General features: G+C 35.8%; 1 protein-coding gene and 1 pseudogene across 2 annotated transcripts in view; one reads left to right on the top strand and one right to left on the bottom strand.

The window, feature by feature from the left end:
* Nucleotides 1-22,585, bottom strand: part of LOC106086148 (lysophospholipid acyltransferase 6) — a 36,396-nt gene that overhangs the window by 11,396 nt on the left and 2,415 nt on the right. The window lies entirely within an intron of this gene.
* LOC131997651 (protein groucho-like) lies at nucleotides 1,413-7,985 on the top strand (annotated as a pseudogene).

The following is a 22,585-nucleotide window of genomic DNA, read 5'->3' as shown; positions in this document are numbered from 1 at the left end:
AATCGCTTAAAGCTGTAACGAAGCATACGGTATAAGTTAGCTGTGTATAAATTTGTATCAAATCAGATCCATGGCCATTTTTTTACTCGGCTAATCAATATTTCCAGATACAAAACAACCAAGTAATAAGCAAAGACAAAAGTCGGGCAAGTCAACCTTTTAATATCTTGCAAATCCAAATTTGCCCATAGGCATTCCACTAAGGAACAGGGACAAATTTCTCACATATCAATGAGTGCTATCCGAATCAAGTTTAAGTTTAATGGTAAGGCCCCATTTTTATAGCCGCGCACTGCGGCACGCGGTTGGGACTCGGTTTCCTATACCAAGAAAATATAAGTACAAAGTCAATAATAAGTATAAGTAAAAAAGTGTATCCAATATGGCTTTCATTTTTCTATTGTATAGACATTTTCGATCATTAAGCTCATCTCGACAGGGAAACACATCATTGGAAAAACGATTCAAATAAAAAATTCAATAGAGCCAGGCCGCTATTTGAACCCCGAACGCTCAGGCAGCAATTAACGGTTGTTCTCGTCTTAGCATTCAAAGCCATTAACAAAACATCCAAGCGATGCGAAAAACTGTGTGTATTTCCCGGAAGCAATTGTAGGTGTATGGACAAAAAATCCATCCTATGCATTGAGACAGCAATGTGTCGAACTTGGTTAGTGTTGTATTCATTTCATAGAAGTACTTTCGCCATTTCATCGAAATAAATACAGCCTACCATTGTACGACATTTGAGTCTCCCTCCTCTCCTTACTAAGAATTTAGTGAAAAGTGTATAAATCCATAAGTTAAAACCGACCATATATGAATATAGTCAGGAGAGGCCACCGTGTCACAGAAATAAAAAATTCGAATTTTGGTCTAATACATTTACATTGGCAAAATCTACGAATAAAAAAATTGTTATTAAGATTTTATTGAGTAAAAACATAATTCGTGCACCCGGTAAAAATACCCATCGAATTGTTTGCTTCCAAAAGTGAAAAAATTAGTTTTTTTGATCTGGGTGTACCCCAAAACTGCACCAAATGTTGTGATTTTAACATAGGGCTGTCCCGAAAAAAAAAAAGAAAAAATTTTATACTCTCCACGCTTACTTCTTGAGCCTCTAGAGGGCGCAATTCCGACTTGGCTGGAATTTTGCACAATGATTTCTGCTCTGACCTTTAACATACGTGCCACAAATATAGTTTGAATCGGTTTATAACCAACAGCAATTCCTGTTTATTATATTTAGTTTAAAGAGATACCGGGCATAGAATATGACGAATGCGATCCATTGTTGATGGTATGTAAGATTCGGTTGGGCCGAACTTAACCCTCTTTTACTTGTTTTAATTTTATATCCGTTTTTTTGTGTGGTGTGGTAAATAAATTTTTTTTAATATGTTTATAAAATGAAATTTAAAATAGACCTGGGATGCCAGTACGATCAAAGCAATGGAAAATTGGCAAAGAAAAAAATTGACCGTAGAAACTATAAGAGGAAAACCGACCAGAAATACTGCAAGAGTGTGACAAATAGCCAAAAATGTATGTATATTCCACGGAAGCGCTTAAACTTAACATACTCAACGCCATAAATTACTTTCCAAGATGTAGGAATAGAACAAACTTTGTCATTTTGGAAGTACATATAATGCTGTTCTTTTAAAATAAATTCCAAATTATTTTGCTGGCTATCGAAGTGGCCCATATCCTACTCAATATATTTCTAAACGAATTTCAATTCTCTCTTTTAATATATCGTAAGAGAGAAAACCATAAGTATCTAATCTTTACTTGGGCTTACCTATATTATTGTTGAACGACTTCTTATTATGGTGTGGTAACGACCCTTTTCCTACTTCTTTCTACGGTGCATAGAACTTAACGCTGGGGAACGATTACGATACCGTTATTAGCGTTGACTTGTTATATTTTAGTTCTATCCAGTGCAAGTCATATATACTGGTTACAATTCTAGTACAAAGTTGTACTGGATAGGGGTTGTTTTTTAACAGTCTAGCGGATTCGCTAGCTTATGGATAAATAAAACGCTCTTCCCGCTAAATGCTTTGTACTTTAACGTTGCCATTTTTGACACACATCCGAAATAATCAAATATCAACAAAACAAACAAATTAAGTCATTTTTAAATAAATGTTTCTCGGAGTGCATAAATGTGATTTTTTTAAAATCCTAAGCAGTTTTGTCATGTCAGAACGTTTAATCATCGAATAAATATGTCGCGTTCTTCCTCTTTTAGTTTTGTCATTCAATTGAATGTTTTAATAAACGGCGATCTTAGCCGCTTAGCTAATGGGAGATGGAGTTTTTCTCCATACAAACGAAGCGAGAAAACGCCTTAATGGGTAAATAAAACATCCCTATCATGTAATAGCAGCCGATAACATTTGATTTGTACTTTATTATATTGAAATAAAACACACCCAATTTTTAGAGCAACTTGATTGCATGGTTGAAACAAACATCTTCAAAATTTGCCCCAGTCGATCTTGGACAGTCGGTTAAAAACTATATCATTGCTCTGCCACAAGTTTTTTTTCGAAAAGACAATGTAATTGACGTTGCGATTTTGTCTGCGATTTTTACCGCATGGCGTTCAGAATTTCATCACTATTATATTAACGGGTCAACTGCCAACAGAAATAATTGATAACATTATTTTGATAAGGCTCGCATGATTTCATGACACACACTATATGTCTACCTACAATATATAAGTATGTGCATACACATACAATATTGAGTACAAAGAAATTCCCAACAAAATTAATGGCCTTGTAAAAAACAAGCACTTGTTTTTTAAGCAAACTGCTCGAACAGTTTTGCTATTTCTGCATACATACATATAAGAAAAAACAAAATCCTTTATCGCACTTTATGCTTCGATCACTGAAATCACTGAACTGAAATAAAGTGGTACAGAGAAATTCCTGATTTACTCGTCCTTCGATTTTCCGCGTACAAACCTATTGTAGGTCAACAAAGACGACCAAAATTCAATGTGTCATGAGTTTGTGTCTTAGTCACCAGCAGATAATAGAAAACTTATCAGTGCTTTACTCCTTAAACAACTTTAATTATGCGCATATGGCAGTGATGGGCAAGTACACACACATTATTACATATGAATGTGTACGTTCACAAGAATATAAAATGAGGCTTTTTAGCTATTATCTTTTTTTCAACACTGGTTCAACAGCTCACACACGTTTCCTGTTTTGTTTCACTGTCAAACATCTTCAATTTAGTCTATAATCATCTTCAACATCTTCAATTTAGTCTATAATTCAACCATGAATACAACCTCAAACGAACATCGCTTGCAAATTATTGCATTTTATTATCGAAATGCGTGCTCTGTTAAGAAAGTTCATCGCGTGCTTCATTGTGTTCAGCGACAAAGCTCATTTTGGCTCAATTACGTACCGTAAATGAACAGAATTGTCGATTTTGGAGTGAAGATCAGCCAGAAGCATTGCAAGAGCTACCAATGCATCCAGAAAACGTAACAGTAAGGTGCGGTTTATGGGCTGGTCGCATCATTGGACAGTAATTCTTCAAAGATGATGCGAATCGTAACGTAACTGTGAATGATGAGCGCTACAGTGAGATGATATGCAACGTTTTTTGCCAAAATGCAAGAGCTTGACTTGCATGACATGTGGTTTCAACAAGACGGTGCCACCTGCCATACTGCACGAGTAACAATGGACTTATTGAGAGGCGATCAGTTGGCCGCCTAGATCGTGCGACTTAACGCCTTTAGACTATTTTTTGTGGGGCTATGTTAAAGTTCATGTCTATAGAGACAAGCCCGCTCCAATTGACGCATTGGAAGACAACATTGAAGCATTTATTCGTGAGATACCTGCCGAAATGCTGGAAAGAGTATGCCAAAATTGGACCAAATGCATGGACCATTTGAGGTGTAGTCACGGTCAACATTTGCATGAAATAATGTTCAAACATTAAATTATTGGGTTGCCCAAAAAGTAATTGTCGGTAATATAGTATTGTAGTAATATGGTCGGCGTTGACAAATTTTTTCAGAGTCTTGTGACTCTGTAATTGCATTCTTTCTTCTGTCAGTTATCAGCTGTTTCTTTTAGCTTGCTTTAGAAAAAAAGTGCGCGAAATTTTGTTTACATTTGTTTGTTTGGCGTCAATTTTAATATGGGTACTACATGTATTGAAAGAAATTCATTTAACAAACCGAATCAACGCTTGTGATATGCACCTTAAACGAAATGAATTCGATCCGTTTTTAAAACGAATCATAACCGGAGATGAAAAATGGATTGTTTACAACAACGTTAGTCGAAAACGATCATGGTCCAAGCATGGTGAACCAGCTCAAACCACTTCAAAGGTGGTTTTGAAGTGGTTTGAAGAAGGTTATGCTGTCTGTTTGGTGGGATTGGAAGGGTGTGGTATATTTTGGGATGCTTCCAAGGAACCAAACGATTAATTCGGATGTTTACTGTCAACAATTGGACAAATTGAATACAGCCATCAAGGAGAAGCGACCAGAATTGGTCAATCGTAAAGGTGTCATATTCCACCAGGACAATGCTAGACCGCACACATCTTTGGTCACTCGCCAAAAACTGAGTGAGCATGGCTGGGAACTTTTGATGCATCCACCATATAGCCCTGACCTTGCACCATCAGACTACCATTTATTTCGATCTTTGCAGAACTCCTTAAATGGTAAAACTTTCGGCAATGATGAGGCTATAAAATCGCACTTGGTTCAGTTTTTTGCAGATAAAGGCCAGAAGTTCTATGAGCGTGGAATACTAAATTTGCCAGGAAGATGGCAAAAGGTTATCGACCAAAATGGCAATTATATATTTGATTAAAGTTCATTCTAAGTTTTATTAAAAATGCATTTACTTTCTTTTAAAAAATCCGCAATTACTCTTTAGGCAACCCAATATATGCACCGTCCTATCGATTCAAATAAGAATTTCTTGCATTTTTCTGAATTTAATGTGTTTTTTTTCACCTTTTCTATAGTTCTAAAAAAAAAGTGTACCCACATATAGGGTATCAAACGCAGGTGATCACCACGCAAAGATTGGACGTTAAATGTCAATTGTGTGTCCATTTTATTCGCAACAAGGATCAATGTTTGATTTCTGCGAAAATTATGATACAGCCCCTTAGCAGTGCACTGCTGTAATCCCACAGAAATCAGCTTTAATTTTGACCATCAAGGTCCTTATAAAATATTAGAAAAATGGACTCAATATGTAAAACATTTAATCCATTAACACCAAATGGTTAGAACAATACCCAAAAATAGAACCGTCTTAGGTAAATTCTATCTCGAATTAGCCAACGAATGAAATTTTTTCTCGTCTTATAATGCCATTTTTTGTAGAAAAATTGTATATATGACCGTTCTAGAGTTTAAGGTGCTATTACACGGCATGTAGATGTCTTATGACATGCCACTTTTTGTATTCACATGCATTCGAAAATGTTTGTCCAATTTGTCAATTTACATACGATTCATCAATTTTGCTATCACACCTGTATATTATTTTCATATGACATAACCTAAAAATTTTAGCATAAGGTGAATTTCTTATGCGTAAAAATTGATAAAGTCGTGAGAAAGCTGGTTAAATCATAAATTTGTGAAAAGAACTTAATTTGGGGTTACTTTCATTCGACTGACGACAAATAGAGCATGCTCTAATCGAAAATGTGATTTTGAAAAATGATTTTCGTATGTTAGTTTCGTGGGTATCACACGATATGGACAACTAAACATGTGGTAAATTTGACATGTCATAAGACAACTACATGCCGTGTAATAGAGCCTTTACTGTTTTTTACATAAAAACAAAACAATTTTCACTATTTTCGTCTGAAGGAAGAACGATGTATTCGAAAACAATCCCTCAAATTAAGAAAAAGATGCCGGTAATTAAAGGCTATAGTAAAACGTGATGGTTACTATCGCTACTATTATAAGGCCTACTCATTCTATTCACATTTATCTTTGACAGAATCTAATATGTTTTCAAAGATTTACAGGCATTAAAGTACGTTAGAACCCCGTTTACTCATTAAATCCGGATTTAAAGCTCTCGTCAGCTGGTTTTATAAAGGAAAAAAAGATGGTCGAGCCATTAATTCCGAAATTAAAGAGCAGTGTAAACGGTGTTTAACATTGGCCAATAAATCCGGATTTATGGCCTTTTCAAGATTTAAGGTTTTTGCAGGTTTTTTTTAAATCCCAAATAAACCCGATTTCGCGTCTAAAATAATCGATAAAAATAAATTTGTCCAGCTGATGATTTAAATGGTAAGTGGAATTTATTTTAATAAAAGGTAAGTAGTATTTGTAATAATTAGTTAGATTTTTTTGGAAAATATTTACTAGACTAATGTAAGTTTGTGTTTTGTTTTGGTGGGAATCACATTCACCTTTTCCAAATGGCGAACACGTGCCCATGGAAGGGAAAGGGAACAGGGAAAGCTTGAATGGGAAGCGATTGAATAAACCCGGTGTAAGCGGCGTTAAGCCACGTTCTGGCTCTTGTTCGTCACGATCAACACCCAGTCTTAAGACAAAAGGTGCACAAAAATTGTTTAAATTAAAAAAATATATATACCTACAAATCCCAAACAAATTATTCCACAAAGATGCCCTCCCCAGCTGGCTATCCAGCATCTTTATATCAGATTCTCGCTGATCCTGACCAAAATATATATACTCACAAATCACAAACAAATTACTCCACAAAGATGCCCTCCCCCATCTGGCTATCCAGCATCTTCATATCAGATTCTCGCTGATCCTGACCAGAGACCACCCTCTGATCTTACATAAGGAAGGCCACAGCCTCTACCTTACCATCCACATCCGAATGCGCTTGGCGGTGGATACCCGTAAGAAATTATCTGTTTAGAGCCTCTTGCTAATGATAATTTGTTTTTGGTGCTTATTCCTTTCATATGAACGGTGAAGGTGCTTACAGCCTATTCCCTTCCCTCCTGACCCCCTGTTGGCGTGAGCATACTAAGCCAAGCACGAAAAATAAATATTTTGTGGCTTGGTGAAGTTGTGTGTGCAGTGACCATTTAGAATACCACAAAGCTGGATACTGGAGGCAAGGGTTGCTTTACAGTTTTCGATATTTCAATTACATTTTTTCGGTTAAACTACTGCCTGACGGACACACTTATTGTAATTGGAAAAGCGTCAAATCTGTCAATGTGGGATTTGACCAGCCCCACGTCGCGGATAAATGCAGAGTTCAACTCATCGACAGTATGCTTTTCGTATGGCATGCTTGTCGATTTGCAATGGCAAAATATCGGTATGGGACTTGGTGGTGCGTCAATGCCAAGGTCACACAGATGGCACCTCTTGCATCGACATAAGTCCGCACGGTTCCCGTCAATGAACCGGTGGACTGGACTATACGGTGCGCTCATGGCATCAGGGCGAAGGTCGTCAACTACAACAGCACCATTTCATTTCATAGATATTTTATCTGGGCTACTGTCTAACAGTTAAGTTGCCATTTATCATTTCTTATGGGCATCATTTATCAGCAATTCTGTTTTTTTTTCCATTCAATAGTTGACTGTCCGACGGTTGGCCTAGATAACTCACATGTTGAGGTATTACATGCGGCGAAACCAAAAAAATATCAATTACACCTTTGCGGGAGTTGTGTATTTTCCGTTCGGTTTGCTACGTGCGGCAAATGGGCAAACGATAATGTACTCTACGCTTGAAGAACAACTAACGGTGTAAGCATATTTATGCAACGTTGTGCTAACCAAAAATCTTCCCTCACACATCTCCTCGTTTTTTTTGCTCATTTGTGTTGTAGTCATAGGAAACTTCCTCAGTACTTAGCCAAGGCATATTAACCGACCATCAGTACATTGTGATGGGATTCGGAGATAAGAAAGACACGGGCGTTATCTACTAAACCCGTCTCCAAACAACGATCTTCACAAAAATTGAAAATGCAAAAGACAACTATTGTGGGTTTTCAAGTATAAATTTTACCTTTTGTATTTTAAATTTTTGTACTCTTCGAATAATGACGATTACATTGTAGCATGGTATGATAATAACCATGCGTTTATTTTTGTGTATATTGTGTATAAATCTATAACAATAATAATAAAAATAAATTTAAAAAGAAAACAAATGCGATTTATGGGTGAATACGTAAATTTGATTATAATATATTTATTTTCAATAACTTATGTATGGGGATATCTCTTATAGTATTCTAGACATTGGCCTTGGAATTTTTATTTTTATACCCTCCACCATAGTATAGGGGTATACCAACATTGTCATCCCGTTTGTAACTTATCGAAATAATGATCTGAGGTCCAACAAAGTATATATTCCTTATCGTATTGACATTCTAAGTCTATTTAGCTATGTCTGTCTGTCTATCTATCAAAAGCACGTTAACTTTCGAGGGATTAATGCTAGGGGCTTGAAATTTAGCACAAATATTTCCTAAAGGAGTATGTCGGTTAGGATTGTAAATGGGCCATACGATCCATGTCTTGATACAGCTCCCATATAAACCCATCTCCGATTATATTCACAAGCTACTAGAGGGCACAATTCTTCTCTAATTTGTCTGAAATCTTGCACACTGCCTTCTCCTATGATCTCTAACATATGTGTCAAGTATGGCTCAAAGCAGTCTTAAACCTGATTTAGCTCCCATATAAATTGATCTCCCGATTGTATTTCTTGAGCACCTTGCGGGCACACTTCTTTTGTGATTGGGCTGAAATTTTCCACAACGACTTCTCCTTTGACCTTCAACATATGTGCCAAATATGGTCTGAAAGGGTCCATTAACAGTTAAATTATAGACCAAACTGAAGGTGTTTGACAGTGAAACAAAACACGAAACGTGCGTGAGCTGTTTAAACCAGTGTTGCCAAAATGATAATAGCTACCTTTAGCTCCAATAGCATATCAATTTGAATTTATTATCCTTTGTGGGCCTATAAGGAGATACTGGGCAAATAATTGGGCAAACATATGCATTCTTTGTAGTATAATCTTTTTGCTGTCCAGCCGAGTACAGCACATTATTTCCAATTTAAGTTTTTCATTTCAAAAACAAAAAAATGAGCACGCATGTATACATAAACAAAAATCAGCTGATGGTCACTAACTGAATCCCAACAACGCAGTGTAAACGGTCTGAATTTGTTTTTGGGTTTACCTAAATCCGGATCATAAAAATTTCAATGTAAATTGTTTTTTAATAGTATAAATTGTCTATTGATCAAGATTATATTGGTTTCTCTTTCATACACATGTAATTCGAAAAGAGGTTGTTCAAATGTCACTTAAAACGCATCAAACAATATGTCATCTTAACAAAAGAAAAGAAAAAATTAAGGTACTTATCAAACAATATGTCATCTTAACAAAAGAAGAGAAAAAATTAAGGTACTTAAGTAAGTTTTTCAATAAAGACTAATCAATGAAAGTACTTTCTTTGACCAAAAAAATGCAAAAACTATACTTTTTTTTCTCATTTTTTGACATCAAAACTTTATAACTTTCAACTGAATAAAGAGATGTGGCCACTTTTTGTCTTCCTAATTTGCAAAATATAAAGCAGGTCTGTGCCAAAATTGCAAAAAAAATTTTAAGTCGAATATATTCGAAACAATACGAGATATTGTAGACCTCAAGCGGACTTTTTTTTATGGATTTTTAAATATTATCCAGCAAAAAATTTGGAAATCGGATCACAAACGAAGATTTGGGATCCCCAACAATATTTCCGGCTTTCGGCCGGGACGTTGTTTTGCCGACCATATCAACTCTTTGCGTATAAATCATTGAACAGTCTGCAGAATTTAACACACACCTATACCTTTTGTTCGTCGACTTCGAGCGTGCCTTTGACACAGTTTCGAGAAGCTCCATGTGCTCCATGTGAGCACGCTATTAATAAAGGTCATCCCAAAAAAAGATCGTAACGCTAATTAGAGAGCTGTATAGGAAAGCTGAAGTTTCAGTCCATTTCAATGAAAAAGGGAGTCATCCTTTCGGGAACGATAACGGAATGAAGCAGGGGTGCATCCTATCGCCGACGATCTTTTTAATTGCGAAAAAGAAAAGAAAGAAAATATCATAATTTACTTTAACATATTTATACACCAACACAATCCTAGCATCATATTACACTAGGATTAATTTTGCCTAATTGCTACTTTAGAATCATTAGCCCAAAAAAAGGCATTTTAATTTTTCACACATGGAGTTTGACTTTTGTTCGCTTGAAAAGCCGAATAGAGTTGTGACAATGTTTAAAACAAAAATTCTTACACCGTTCACTATAAATGGCCACATCATTGAAGATGTTGACAACTTTTTCTATCTCAACAAGGCTAGAAGTGCATTTCTTAATCTCAACAAAGTTTGGAGATGCAGTGACATCTCATAATGGGCTTTTCAACAGGGATGCTACTCAGGTAACTGATAGGGACAGCAAATGACGCCATATTTTTGCCGATCTTTTGACATTTTTCTTCAGTAAGGTTTGCCATTTTATGATGGAAAGATATACGGGCCAACAACGAGTCGATATTATTAAAATTTATTACCGAAATTCGGAGTCAGTGGCCTCAACTTTGAAAATTATCTTCAGCGATTTATGGCTTCGTCAATAAACAAAATGTGCGTTATTGGTCGTAGGTACTCCTAGAGTCATCATTGCATCCCGAAAAAATTACGGTTTGGTGCGGTTTATGGGCCGGCGGCGTCATTGGGTCGTACTTCATTCGTGGTGATGAAGACCGGCACGTTACTGTGAATGGGATGGCTACCGTTCAATGATAACAGAATATTTTTGGCCCCAATTGGAAGATATGGACTTAGAGGACGGCGCTACAAGCCACGCAGCGAATGTCACTATCAATATTGGAAACCAAGTTTGGAGAACGTGTTATCTCACGAAATGGTCCAGTTGATTGGCCGTCTCGGTCTTGCGACGTCGTCAAGTCCATGGTCTATGCCAACAAGCCGTCGATGATTGATGAACTTCGTACGAATATCGAACGCAAAATTGCAGAATTATCGGTTCAGCATCTGGACTTCTGCAAGCGTGCCCGCGTGGCCATGCAAAATAAATCGAGTTCCATACATAATGGCATCGAAGTTACTTTCATAGAAATAAAAAATTTCATTGTTATCCACAACCGTTTTTGTTTTATTAAAAAAACGTTTGTAGCGATCTTATTAAAAAAACCTGTGAAAACAATTCGTTTGCCACAAAAACGAATCATTTAAAGCATGTGAGCCCAAATAATCATAATAATAATAATCAATTGTCTCATACAATTTTGTATTTTTAAACGAAGAGTTGAGTTCTTGGAATACTCTATGATTGTTAGTGTATTTTGAAAGCAGAAATGAATGGTTTTGCGCAGTCCTTTGATAGGTAGTGGAAGGCATCAGCCAAATTAAGTAAAAATTGGGACATTTATGGGCTAAAAGGCAAAATTAGAGTATATACTTATATGTGGACTTTTTCTGGTCGTATTAAATACGTGTATTGGAAAATGTAAATGCAACTCGTTTACCAAACTCTAGCCAAATCGGATCAATATTAAGACCTATGAGGGCTCCACATATTAAATGGCAGTTTTGGGTTATAATGAAATTCAAACAAAATGTTAGCGCCCCCTAGCACCCCACTAGCTTCGTCTATAATATTAAAATTGTTGTTAAAGTTGTCTACTCTAACATTTTGTTAACCAAAAAATTCATTTGGATTTATTTGAAAATTTGATGGTTGGTAAACTGTTTCTGGGATCTGTCCATATATAACATTTGACCATATAAAATAAATATAATATTTTTTTTTTAATCTGCTATCGGATTTAGATTATCTAGAAATTACTTGAATTTTATTGCCCCCTAGTTTGAATATTTTCACAGTGCGCTTATTTAAATTTGACTGGTAGGTTAATAACTTTGCGTCTTGTGGTTATGGACAAAAATCTAAAATGAAGCCCAAAATATCGTTAAAAGTTGGGTATTTGACCTTGGGACAAGACAACAGCGAACCGTTGTTAAGGACGCAAAGTAGCCATATAACTACAATAGAAGCGACTTCAAATGTGTAATTTTTTAGGTTAAGATGATAAGTTAAAAAACAGATTTTTTTTCATTGCAATTTATCTCGAATTGCTACGTCCAATAGTGATTGCACAGCACCATTTCTAAATTTCTCCAGATAGATTTTTAGTGATGCTGCTTTCACATCTTTCCATTCTATTCACAAAATATGTGTTCATAATTGTGGATTTAGAATTTTTGAAGTTGGTTTTTGTGTACTCTGACATAAACCCTATTTTTGATTGTATGACCTTGTGTATTGTTAAATTATAAACAGAGTTCTAGGTTAGGTTTAGCTTAAGTGGCAGTCTGCTATCAGACTCACTTAGACGTTTTCGTCCATTGTGATACCACAGCAACAGAGTTCTAATCATCTCGGCTTTTTACAATGCACTGCTTAGTGAATGGTTTGGTTTTAGCTTTCTTGTTATTTTTATGGACATGTGCTTTACAACTTACTTAAGCTGGAATGCTTGCAAAGCACCATGATCCACATGACACCTCCTTCTGATGATTTTTCTTGATTGAAAATGAAATCGCGATAAAAGAAACCTTTCAAATGTGTTTTTTTTTTGCTATACTATTCTTTAAATAGAAACATTAAACAATGGTCTAAAGCCGGAAAATATCCTGCAATAGAATCTCAATGACATGAAAAATATTAAACCGAAGCATGCATTCGTGGGATGGAAATCAAAGTTGTTTAAAAGACATCCAGCAATAAACAATATTTTAAAAGAGTTAAAAAAGGTATTTTTTCTGTATGTTCGAATTTCTTTGCTTTACTGCTGTATATAATTTTTGTTTTTATTAGAGGTCGACATTTTTGCTGTCGAAGACTGTGAGTTTGTGAGTTTCATTCCTTCACTCATTAATATCGAACATTTATCTGATAAAAATTGATAAAGAACATAATAAAGTATATGACAGCGTTTTTCTTTTTAACAAAATAATAAATATTGGAGCTATGGCAGGCAAGGCCTAACAAGATTAGATATACAATTGCAACCCGATACACGTCACGTGGTTTGAATAAATTTTTGGCACCCCAATTTTTTTTTTCTTTCTAAGTGGTGCAAATTTTTTAAGATGGCATCAATGGAGAGCTAAACACGAGTATTTTGACAAAATTTATAAGAATCCCAAAGATATCTGTGTTGCGACGAATGATAATTACATCTTACTAAAATTTTCAAAAATCCTACCAAAACTTAATATATATTTATTATTATGTGTTCATTCCGTATCCATTCATTCATCTGTTGTCAATACATTTCATAGATAAATTATAAATAGAAAAATAATTTGAATCATGGGTAAAGGAAATAATGCATATTTAGAAAATGCAAACGAAGCAAACTGCATGCCATTGAGAGCAGAATTCTGCTTGTGGCTAGTTCTTAGATAGTACTCATTTATCTACATTCAGAAGCGCCACCAACCAGTCTATGTGCGAAGTTCAAATTCTTTATCCATACATAATTTATCTACGAGCAAATAGCTGCTAATGTTTACAAAATTTAAACAACCGGTAAACAGAGTTAAAATTTCAATTATTTCGTTGATTATATTGGGTTGCCCAAAAAGTAATTGCGGATTTTTTAAAAGAAAGTAAATGCATTTTTAATAAAACTTAGAATGAACTTTAATCGAATATACTTTTTTACACTTTTTTCTAAAGCAAGCTAAAAGTAACAGCTGATAACTGACAGAAGAAAGAATGCAATTACAGAGTCACAAGCTGTGAAAAAATTTGTCAACGCCGACTATATGAAAAATCCGCAATTACTTTTTGGGCAACCCAATATATTCTTTTAAGGAATTCCAATTTGAATCTTTTTTTATAGATTCTAATCGTAGAGTTCAGTATTTTAAAAATGCAGTGATTGTGAAAATTGAAAAAATGTTTCCCATGTTTTTACTGTTTATTGTTTGTGTGAGTGACTAATTTTACGTGGTGTAAAATTTGCCTGCAGATACCTGCACATATTTAAATTACTTTATCTTATTTAATGTCCAAAAAGGGCATATTGTAGGAAAGAGTGGGAGCTCTATTTAAATTTGAAGCGATTTTGATAAAATTTTGCACACGTATTGAGTCGTCAAAGAGAACAACTTCTAATATAGCCATAATAGTTCATATCGGATAAAAGATATATATAGGAGCTATATCTAAATCTGAATCGATTTTTCCAAAATAATAATAATAACATCTTTGCTACAAATTTTCAATATTATATAATTATAGGCCTATAATAACAACATCCGGAACTGGAGACTATGAGCACCATACGGGCCGGGCGGCACCGGCGCTTGCTTAAATACTAAATACCTATGATGCTCGATAACACAAGGTGAGTCTTTAGCGCCTTTAAATAACCAATGGCCATAACGTTCCCGCGGCGATCGGTCCTATGGATCGGTATAAACTTACTCACCTATGGACCTTGACAGGGATCGCTAGCTCCACATTTAAATGTGGCACTCACCGGCGGTAGCTACATCTTAACATATTGTTTTCTGTTCTTTATTTCACTAGTTTTTGTGGTTTTATATTAGCTTTAAGTTCAAACCTCAGATTAAGATTTTTATATTTAATGTAGTAGTATCGGGAGCAAGAAGCAAGGACTATTACACAAATGTCATGTGTCCTTTTATGGTAAATCCAGGTTTTGTATTCACTCTCTGTGCTATTGCGATAATACATTATAGTCATTCGTTTTCTTAATGTTTCTAATTTTCCTTCAGTTTTATAAAAAAAGTCTCAAAAAATTTAAACCTAACTTATATGATGAATAAAAATAAATTGTTAAAAAATGAGTACCCATATAGAAACTTTTACACCAAACCATACGGGTTTTTAAACGCCTGCATTGTATCGAAATTTTGAGCGGAAAAGGGGTTATTGTACGGAAATTATAATATTATATCGGATTCAAGTATAGCCCACATGCAATGAAGCCATCAAGTTTAGTATGATGCAACAAAGTTTATTTTTTCTGCATTTAAAACTTTGCCCAATTAACTGGTTATTTAAATCTATTCTATAAACTATGCAAGAGAAAAGAGAAACAAATTAAAAATGTTATTTAAATGAATCAACAACAAAATGAAAAGGAAAAACTTTCGTTCATTGTGCAAATTAAATTCGTCGTCTATTAATAGATATACTGGTAGTTGCAATCTTTTCAATTGGAAATTGAAGCTCATTCAAATTAGAAACAGAAAGAAATAAAATTAAGCGAGTATTATGGCACAATCCCTACAATTTTGAAAAGGTGTTTGAGCGTCTTGCAGAACTGGAATGGGATGACTGTTTATTTGTTGGCGATTGTTGAACACAAAACGAGAATGATGATCATAATCAGAATTGACTATTTTGCATGCAAACGTGTTCTGCGCCAACAAATGGCCACCCATGCACTTACTTGCTAGCGAAACTAATCGCAACGCAATTCGTATATCAAGCGGTTGTCATTTTCTTTGTTTTCTTTTTGATTTTTGGCCATTTTTGATTTCATATTACTGTACCCACATGCATACATACATACTGACATACTATTGTCAAATGAGTGTATGTAAGAAATCGTGCAAAACAACCAGCAAAGTCCCTCAAGGTCATTGTAATGTACACTTGTGCCGATTTTCGGCAATTGGCGCACTTCATTGAAGCCAATATATGAACGTCGTTGACACCATTGCACAGAGTATTTTATTATTAGAGGGCATCTAAATACATTCATGCATATGAGTCAATCCCATTCAAAGAGGCCTCAATCAATCTTTCCCATTCAAATTGGGATCGAACAATGATAAAGATTATGAAATATGTAGCCAGTCAATTATCCGGGGCAGTTTAAATCGCTTATTCTCTTTGAACCGAATCTAATCTGCTTACGTGCATGTTGGAGGTCATATCAAAAGAGCACATTCAAAATTTTATCCTATGCGCGTAGGAGCTGCACAAAGATGTAAAAAGTTGGAAGTTATAATAGAACAGAATTTAAATATCGATTTATATAAGAATCTCCCAGGCGTTTTGAAAGCCATAATAAAATATTCGAATTGCGTGTTGACCAATTTAAGTTCATCGTCGAGTCCGAACGGCGCCTTAAGGTCCCAATAGCCCTTTTTTGGCCAAAAGTAAAAATTGAGCTTTGACATATTTTTGATTTATTCTAAAAAGAAACACTTCAAACAGGAGAGACATAAATGTTTTCATTTTCAAGTTTTCGTTCCTGTTAGGGCGAAGATCATTTTATTTCAAAAATTTTCGTTTGTTTCTCTTTCGAGACAAGCTAATGATCAGATATTTTTGCAATGGACACAGGACACCAACCACTATGCGACGCGTTTCGTCTTTTGTTAGAAGACTTGTCAACCATATTAGATGCGGAGGCTTAAGGGGCCATACACCACAGGTCGTACTTACCCTCCAAACATTTGGAAGTGACTTTCTCACTCCCTCCCAGAATAGAAACTTTTTAGGTCCTTTTGTATGATAGTTTGTAGAGATTTCATGATTTAAAACAACAAAATACATTACTATCGGAATTCTATCATTGATGTTTCGCGAATTAGTTTCTCATAATCAACTGTTACTTACATACAAATTTAAAAATAGATTTTTGTTGTTGTTTTGGGCGCTAACTCAAAAACCCCACACAAGACAATGTATGTCTACCTAGCCTTCTGTAATGAAGAAAGGCCCGTAGCACAGAGGGATAGCATATGCCTCACAATCGTAAGGTTGGTTGTTCAAATCGCAGTCAGGGAGAATCATTGCAAATAAAATCTTCGACTATTAATCTCGATTTAAAAAAGAAATTAATTAGAAAGAGAAATAAAATAAACTTCACTCTAACAGGTAAAAAAAAAACATTAGGCAAAAAAAAAAAAATAAAATGTATTTTTATTAATGATAATACAATGATAAGACAATAATTAGAGTAAAAAATGACGTCCCCTGAGATTGTTTTCAACTTCCTTGAGTGTAGATTTAGTGTCTCGCACGATAGAAAATGTTTGCAGGGTTATATCGAATATAATGTCGATGTAAGCTCGACACTAGCACAAGTTTGTGTGTTTTTGTGGTGATAGACTTATTGTAGGACTACCTTGCTTCGTTCGGGCTCTGCTGAATTTTTATTTTCAAGTTTTTTTTTCGTGTTTGGCGAAGATCATTTTATTTCACAATTTTTCATTTGTTTCTCTTTTGAGACGAGCTGATAATTTCTTAAAAATGGTTACAAACTCTCTGGCAGGGGTGGTCAGAATTTGAATGGTTTTTTACAAAATTTCTGCCATTTTCATGTCAAAATATGTGTTGCATGTTGCGTTGATAAATTTTCTGGGCGGTGGATACCTATCCACAAGATGATAATTTGGATAGTCTCTGAGATAACAGCCCAAAATGTATTGCTTAGACAGCATGTAGTTATGTCTTCGCACTGGAAGGATCTTTGTCTCCTGATGGAGGTGGTCCACATGAGAACTGGGGAGACATCCCATCGCAAGTGACTTGAGTACCTTGTTTATACTTTTGACTTTATCGCAAATTGCTGTGGCATGTAGGGAGAATGTGAAAGAGCTGACGCCAAGTATTTTGGGGCACTTGATGGTCGGAATCATTTCTCCATCCACCATCGCAGTCAGCTCGGCATTTACCTCACGCATATTTGTAGTGAACAATGTGGCTGAAAAGGCAAGTTCGTTGAGGCAGACGTTTAACCTATCGCAAATGTCAATCGATACGATCTCTATGCCGTCTGAAGGGGTTAGAATGGAGGATAGGTAGAGGTAAAAATTGCCGGAGTTATCACCCCGCCCTGGGGAACTCCCTGTTTTGATCTACCACTATTCGACTTCTTATCTCTAAATTCCACAAATGACTGGTGATCACACAGAAAATTAGCGACCCAGCGCTTCAGGCCTGGCGTGAAGTGTTAGCGTTGTCCTCAACTAGTTTGGCATGGCTGAACATGTCGAATGCCTACGATAGGTCCAGTGCCACGAAGACCGTCCTATCACATGGCTGATTAAAGTCACGGCAAATGTGTGCAATGATGACATGCAAAGCAGTTGTTGATGCCGTAGGTCCGAAGACTGGAATCCATGTTGGTGCTTGGCGAATAGAAATTCTCCTATGAGGCTCGGGAGGAGTAATGCCTCAAGAGTCTTTGCTACTGGTGAGAGAAGGTAGATCGGTCTGTACGACTCCCCCAAACTGGGTCCTTTTCAGGCTTCAGTAGCGGGATCACTCTGCCTATTTTCCAGACATCGGGAACTATAAGAGTGTAGAGATTCCGCCGGGGCCTAACGCTTTGGATGATTTGGTGCCATGGATGACATTCGTAACTTCGCCCACGGTAAATTGTAATGGCTGTCCATCGGCTCGGAGAACACGGGTACGTAAATTCCGCTTATGTTCGTCGACTACCCTATTTATTTTACGATTCAGCTCGCTGATTCTGGGGTTAGTAGGTCCGTACAACGAATCCCAAAATGCTCTTCTGCAGGTTACACTCCCTGCGCCGAGAAACCGGGCCGGGGTATTCGACCGGCTGGTATAAAACGAGCGGCTGCTGCGTTAATGTCTCGGATTTTCCTCTTGGCAACTATCACAGTTGTCAGTTCACTGAAGAGGCGATTTGTGTACTCTCTGAAGCCTGCCCAATCGGCCTTCTTCTGATTGATAAACGTCCGGTGCTCAGAGGTTATCAATTCGGGTTATCTGTCGATGGTGAGAATAATGGCGAGGTGGTCCGATCCCAAAGAAATCAGGGGACGCAATGGAAATGTCTGGGGAGCTGCTACAACTCCCCATAATCCTACGGGGGCATCCTCATTCACCGTTCAAAACGTAGAGCCTTCAATGGATCGCTGGTCGTTACCTGGGGGAGAATGTCATAAAACGTGATGTGTAAGTTTCGTACAACCAGACGATTATGGCCAGACAGTAGCCCAATTATGTCGGGCTTGTAAGCTTGGCCATTAACTGGGTCACAGCTACCAACCGGCGGTATATACACGTGGTATAGCTCTATCTCGGCAATACTGGACCTGACTGCTATCCTCATGCACTACATGTTGGGATGACTAGCGCCAGGCGCAGGCGATAGGGCTGCATGGAATGGTGTATCACGAAGGCCAATCCCTCACCTACATTCCTTAAGCGAACCTTACATAGCACATTGTATCCATGATAACTATGCAGGCTGCAGTTGTTGGTAAACTTTCAACTTTGTTGTAGCAGTGTGTGGTATACAGAGGCGGCAGCCCTTGCCGATGAGGATTCCATCGGGTCAATCCGGTGCGTGCAACCGGCTGCCATGGGATCGAATGAGAATGATCGAAGATATGTCTTCTAGATTGAAACTATGCTCTTAAGAGTATATTCCCTTTGTAGCGCAGCAAGAAAGAAAATTACTCCACCCCCTATACGAGGGTTGCCTTTTATATTTCGGGATTGGACAACCCTTATGTTGCAATCTGTCAACTGACTGCTCTATCGTAAAGCTTGACATTTTTGAGGTGAAGGTCGTCCAAAATTTGTAATTAATATTTAACAGCTATTTGCCGTGCCATTAAAATAAAATTATTATTGTAAAATTTTATGTAAATTTTATGTAATTTTAAATGTTAAAGTAATGTTAACTTCTTATTGTTTTTATTATTAATTATTATTGGTAATGTTTGTTTTATATAAAGGATTAACTGCTTTTGAGTAGTATTTAATTCCTGATTTATTTTTTAAGAAAAATTTTAATGTAAACATTTATTATATGTAGTATAAATTATTATTGGTAATATTAGTTAAATTTTAGAGATTAACTATTTTTTAGTAGTATTTAGTTCCTGATTTATTTTTAAGAAAACTTTTAGGAATTGTTCATTTTATAGTATTTTATTCATATATGGTCTAACGATTTGACTAACAAATGAGCAAATTAAAATAAAAAATCGATTAAAAAATACAACTCTGCAACCAAATGTCAAAAAAATCAACACGCAAATATTAAGCAAATCTTAGCTTTGACAACTAAAAATACAACTTACGTAAGGAACACTGAATTACGCACGCTTTCAAGCGTCAAAGCGTTGCTTTTGTGTGCAAAAAACAAATCTCAATGCGATCACTCTGTTTCGGCCCTTATAGTAAAACATATATCTTTGGGATTTATTTTCTCAAATATTTTCAAAACTAAACTAAACTGTTTTCAGATGCATTGCAGGTTTGCCGTGGTTGTGGTGGTATTGCAGCCAAGGACAACCCATTTTATTCAGTCGTCATGGCATGATGTTGCGTTGATGATCCCATATCGTAGCAATGCATACGTTTCCGACAGATGGCGCATACTTTTAATAAAGAGTCATGTCACATAGGTTCATGCCAATGCAAAGTACAATACCATACATATAAGGAATAAAAAGAAGAGGTCCCAAAACGGATCCTTGGAAAACTCCACTACTATAAAGCCCTCCATTAAATGAAACACATTACGAACGTCCAGTCAGATATGAAAAAATAAATTTGCAAGCATAGGAGAAAATAAAATAACTTGTCTACAAGTCTTAAGTAACTCTATCAAATGTCCTAAGCTGCCATTAGACGATAATATATGTCATTTGAAATTTCAAAAAAAGCAACTCTGAAAGTTGTACACCTCGTGTCATACGAACGAAAAGTTTAATATTACAAATGGATTTTGGAATAAATATGCAACTTTTTCGATTAAAACGTGCTTTTATTTCATCGAACATAGATGTTTATAAAAAAAGTACAATACATATGTGGACACTTTTCTTCTTCTTTTAAATCCCTTTATTTTATTTATATTTAGTTAAAGTTTAAGAGTAAAGTACAATAAAATGTTTGATATCAATAGAAAAGTAAAACAGTAATCAATGTAAACTAATGGAATGGCGTTCGGTTTTAACTCGCGTCTTTACGTCGTCACGGCTGCGGATAGACTGATTTCTGTGTGCTTCGCTTACTCGTCTTTGTGTTTACCAAAGCCAAACACACATACATTCAAACTTTTCCCACACATATGAGAATACATGCCGATTCTAATAGCAGCTTTAGTTAAATCTAAACCAACAAGCGCCCCAACATAATAGTCATTTAAAGCGGCTCTAATAGCATCCGTTAGATTACCAATACCTTGTCTAAAACCATATTACGATGCATTTATTTATTTGCTGAAATATTAGCCAAGCCCTGAGACCTTATTTTACTAAATTTAACATTTGAAAAAATGTTTCCTTAAGTATAAAAATTTAATAATGGATGAATAACGTACTACTCGGTTAAGACAGCTTCAATGAAAAATAAATAATAATATTAATAATAAAAAGAATAGAAGACAGTAAATGAATTGATGAATGATTGAATACTCGTAATGACGTTCAGCCGACTAAAATAGATGAACACAATAATTAAATTTTTAATTCAAATTTCAAATCAAACAGCCCTATTCTGAAAAACAATTGCCTCTAGGAAATATCTCCCAGGGAAAAATTAGGTATTCTAAGTAAGTAAACCGATAAAACTTGGTAAACATTTCCCCAGACAAATCAAAATGGAGTTAGGATAAAAAATTATGAATTTAATTGTTGTTAAGCAACTTTCTACACCATTGGAAAGTCTTATGTCCCTCATCATACCGTTTGAAGATTGCAAAATGATGAAATTCCTTGCTTAAACTTTGTAAAATAATATGCCGAAATAATTTTGGCCAAAAAAGTGGGGATTAAAACCATAGAGCGGCTTAACACAGGACAACACATTTTTTGAGGAGAAGTCTTTATATGGCCTAATATCTCACAAATGCCGTCAGTATAAGGAGCGCAAAAAAAGAGAATCCTCATTCGAACTTTAAACAGAAACCGAGTTATAACAGTAACAATTTGTGCAACTGCTGCCAATTAGACCCTGATACAATGCTAGGCAAAACTTGGGACAGTAACAAGGAATGTGGCAATGAGTACATTGTACGCACCTGGAGACCCCTGCCGCTCAACACAATGATGGCCAAAGGAAATATTAATTGAACGAACAAAACATTAACATTAAAACAAGGGCACTTAATAGGATAAAGTAGAATGATATTCGAGACGCGACCCTTTCCGCATATGTCTCCAAAACAGTTGTGAATAGTTGCGAATTAATTCATCTTTGCATATAGGTAATTTTAAATCTTATATTATCAGCAAAGGCTAAATTAATTCGTGACTATTCAAAACTCTTCCGGAGACACAATGTCCTTTGGCTATAAAATGATTTGTATCCCAATCAATTGTTCACAATGCTTTCGTACTTCAATCAGAATCCATCAACAGTTGTGAAACTACAAGAATTTGTGATCATTTTCCACAAATGCATATATTTCATGATTGTATTTACCAAAA

The sequence above is a fragment of the Stomoxys calcitrans genome, chromosome 5 (genome assembly GCF_963082655.1).
Source record: "Stomoxys calcitrans chromosome 5, idStoCalc2.1, whole genome shotgun sequence".
NCBI lineage: Eukaryota > Metazoa > Arthropoda > Insecta > Diptera > Muscidae > Stomoxys > Stomoxys calcitrans.
Note: the sequence above shows the minus strand (reverse complement) of the source record. Positions and strands in the feature narration are given on the sequence as shown.